The 4,299-nt window shown below is 34.4% G+C and overlaps 1 non-coding gene across 1 annotated transcript; it reads right to left on the bottom strand.

The window, feature by feature from the left end:
* Positions 1–3,403: 3,403 nt before the first annotated feature.
* TRNAL-UAA (transfer RNA leucine (anticodon UAA)) lies at positions 3,404–3,487 on the bottom strand. The gene has a single exon. It is a non-coding gene; the product is annotated as a tRNA-Leu (tRNA).
* Positions 3,488–4,299: the final 812 nt, after the last annotated feature.

Raw genomic sequence — 4,299 nt, 5'->3', positions numbered from 1 at the left:
ATAAATACAATTGTCTATCTTGATATGCTGAAGGTGGGGTTAATGCTTCAGTTGGGATGCTTTCACAGTTCACTGGTTTCATTATTAGAATCAATTCCTCTCTGTGATGATGAAGTAGGGACTGAAGGTGAATGAGCAGGAGGTATATGAGGAATTTAAGTAAACTTGATGTTAATAAAGCAGTAGGACTTGACAATATATTGCCACGTGTCTTGAAAGAATGTCCAGTAGAATTAGCAGCGCCTTTGGCACACCTGTGCAACAAAGCAAGTTCCAGAGAATAGAAGGTGGGAAAAACTGTTCTACTTCACAAAGAGGGGGGAGAGGGTTAAGCTGAGGCTTCAAATTATAGGCTAATATGTGTGTCTGGAGTTATTAAGATGTTAGAGAAGTTGGCGAGACTGGATTTAGAAATGGGGTGATCATAGCAGTAGTCTTTATGATGGTCAGCATGGGTCTGTTAGGAGGAAGTCATGCTTTAGCAATCTGCTTACATATCACAAACAAGGGGACAAATTCACTAGATAAAGAGGATACATATACAGTGGTATACTTGGATTTTTCAAAAGGTTTTGATAGACTGCCACATGACAAGCTGCTAGCTAAATTGAAACAGATTAGATAACGGACTAGTGAGTTGAATAGCTGTTGTTGGCTTTCATCCTGGTCAAAAAATATGGAGGTATTAAGACGTTATTACATCGTACTCTTATAATATATGTTTAACTGAAGACCTCTTACAGCAAGAATTGAATTGTATCAAATCTGCTTTTATGAAAAATGGCTTTAAATAATTGTTTATTAAGAAAGCTTTTTAACAACTTTAAGCCACCAGTCTATAGATATACTGAAGAAATCACTCTGATTAAACCCCTGTACATTAAAGGAATTTCTGAACATACTGCTGAAGTCTAAAACCTCTTAATATAACAGTATCCGTTCATCCAGTCAGGAAGATTTTTACTTTTCTTTCTTCACCAAAAGACAAGCTTTATTCCACAGTCAGCCTTCCAGGTGCCTACCACATCTCCTGCTCCTGTGATTTTTCTTACTTTAGGCGATCTGCGGCCATTCATCTGAGGAGTCTGGCCAAGGCAGAACATGCCATCTTGACTGAATAGTGTGTTTTGGAAGAAAACTAAACTTTTACATAAAAGTAATTTCTTATAAGAGCAGTTATATTAAGAGAGTTGGGAAGCCTTTCTACACCAACTGAATTTAAAACAGATCTAATGGCCTTTGGTTATCCTCTTTATCGGAAATAATATTGCATCACTTTTATGCCCATTTGTGATTATCATCTTATTGTAATTTTTTTTTTTCATTTGTTTAATAATTGGGAATTCACTGACTGCCTGCTGTCCACAGATGCTGTAGTCAGGCTTTTTGAAATTGATTCAATTTATTGTAATTTTATTTTGTGTTCCATTGGTTTTTTGCACTAAAGATGCCTATGATACTTAGGTGAAAATTTTACAACTAATGAATTTATTTGACATAAGTTGAAGTTTCTATCTTAAATTTTTCTAATTATGTCAGCTTATGTACCAACATTGAAGAAATTATCAGGAATTTTGATCAGATTTAGTTGTTCAATGCATCTCAAAGAATTTCGGTGCAATCAGATTAAAATGAAGGTAGTTGTAAAGTGGGGGACATTCATGCTGCACAAGATACCACTACAGGTTGCATTGTTCAATCTCTTATAAGCAAATTTAGAATACTGTTATTTCTAATATTGCTTAAGGTCCTCTGAAATATTTAGTCTAGTTGTACTAAAAGGAAGGGAGGAATTGTAGGGGGTAATTTCCTCTACAGACACCTATACAAGTTGCATCATTCAACTGATTTTCAACCATATTTGGAATACAGCTGTTTCTGAGGTTGTAAAAAATTTCAAGAGACGTTATGAGACCTATCAAACCTCGAACTACAACAACAACAGTATATAAATTAAACAAGAGAAGCCTTAGAACAAAAACTGCAGTACCTATTTCCTTCTACTTCGAGACTGTTTTACTCAACACAACTTGCTAGCCTCTTTTTTTTTTATTATTGTTATTTAAAAAAAACAACTTTTTTTTTAATCTTTCACATGTGGAGTAAATATGTATGTATGTTTACATACTGTGTCAGCCTGGTTGGCCAAGTGTATTTGCTTTCTAGCCAATAGGCTGCAGGTTCAAATCCCACCATGAACATGGATGTTTGTGATAGTCTCATTAATTCATACATGCATATATATACACTCTCCCAAGATGGACTGGATCACCATAAGAGAATCTCAATCCTCCTGAATTAGGAAGTGGCCTTCACCAAGAAGTGAGGATTCTAGAGGCTATATCATCATATATATTATATATGCACCCATACAAACTCCACATGTGACAGGTTGCAAAACCTGTTTGACCAACTATGACACATCATAGATGTGCCATATATGGGCAAGTCTATTAATTAAACCATCCTGTAACCAGGTATCTAATTATCCATCTCCATTCTCTTAACTTCAACAATAATTTGTCATGTATAAATTTGTCATTATATATTGTATAAAGGTTTGTTGTTTTAAGGATACTTGCGACATAAGACTGAATGATATAATCACGTAATCACAAGAAAGATATTTATTTAACCAAATATTTCGGTCTGGAAATTATGTTTGGTTAAATAAATATCTTTCTTGTGATTACGTGATTATATCATTGTATAAAGGTATTCTATCAAATGCCTTTATACAATGCTCCTCTGTCCAATATGACTTTTACTCTATTATAAAATGTAACCTACGTTACTGAAATAAGGTTTGTCCTTTAATAAATTCCTGATGTCCTCTGGAAAGACAAATGATTACATAATCAATTCTCTATAGGAAGTTCATAGGGACTACAGAAATAGTTTGTTATAGGGGACACTTTGCTATAGTGAATATCCTTTAGAATCTCCATAGACATAATGCTATTCTAAAGGATATTCACTATAGCAAAGTGTCCCCTATAATAAACTATTTCTGTAGTCCCTATGAACTTCCTATAGAAGTTCATTGTAGAGGGATAACTTTAATGGATGCAGATGGTAAGAAGGAAACAACAGCCAAAGAAATAGTTGAATTATTGGATGATTTTGTGAGGGTGTTAATTATTATTATTATTATTATTTTCACCTCCAGGGAGTCCAAAGACTCATCGAGGGAGGGCATCTACTCTACACTCTGTCTCCACTACTTCACAATCCACCAACTGACTGCAACTACACCATCGCCATCTATCGCCGACCACCACCACCACTGGTATTTCCACAGACAATCACAAACATCCATGCCCACGGCGGGATTTGAACACGCAGCTTTTTGGCTAGGGAGCAGATACACTAACCACTCGGCCAGCCAGGCTGGCAAAAAATCTGTCAGGAGTGGGGTTCGAACCCACGCCCTCCTATGAGGAGGAGATCTTAAGTCTGGCGCCTTAGACCACTCGGCCATCCCGACAATTTCAATGCAACAGGAATAATAATGACTATAAAAACAGAAGATAACTCATGTAAAAAAATTTATTAATTCACTCTCACAAAATTTTTCCAAGTGGAGAAAAAACAGTGAGTGATGTGATGGGAAGAGATGTGAGAATAGAGGTGTGTCTTAAGAGGTGTTCAGATATCAAAATTTCAATGTAGATACAGCAACAGGAATAATAATGACTATAAAAACAGAGGATAACTCACGTAAAAAAACTTATTTATTGTAAAAGTTTGCCCGAGTTTCATAGGCATCTTCAGTACATTATTGATTTCCTAACTAATTATATATATATATATATATATATATATATATATGATAAATTGATTTATTTCGCTGAGAGACATATTTTTGAAACAGATTAAACGAATATAAGTCGAGAGATGAAAAATAGAAACACTATTTTAATTTAAGCAAACTGCACAACTAGTTTGGTCTTCCTAGAAGGCTTCTTCAGCTGCATAACTTGAGGGAACTACCAACAAACATTGTGAGATGTTTGATTCAAGGAAAACAATTTTTCCTTAACAACAATGCTTTTTTTTCAAGAAAAATGCTTTAATGTATATTTTCTCTCTCGCAATGTATGTTGGTAGTTCCCTCATGTTATACACCTGAAGAAGTCTTCTAAGAAGACGAAACTAGTTGTACAGTTTACTTAAATTAAAATAGTGTTTCTATTTTTTTTATTTCTTGGCTAATAGTCATTTAATCTGTTTCAAAAAAAAATAATATATATATATATATATATATATAGACAGATAGATAGATAGATAAAGTTAGGA

The sequence above is a fragment of the Typopeltis vanoorti genome, chromosome 5 (assembly GCF_054136105.1).
Source record: "Typopeltis vanoorti isolate ZY-2024b chromosome 5, IOZ_Tvanoo_1.0, whole genome shotgun sequence".
Lineage (NCBI taxonomy): Eukaryota > Metazoa > Arthropoda > Arachnida > Uropygi > Thelyphonidae > Typopeltis > Typopeltis vanoorti.
The sequence above is the reverse complement of the archived record's forward strand: the minus strand, read 5'-3'. Positions and strand labels throughout refer to the sequence as shown.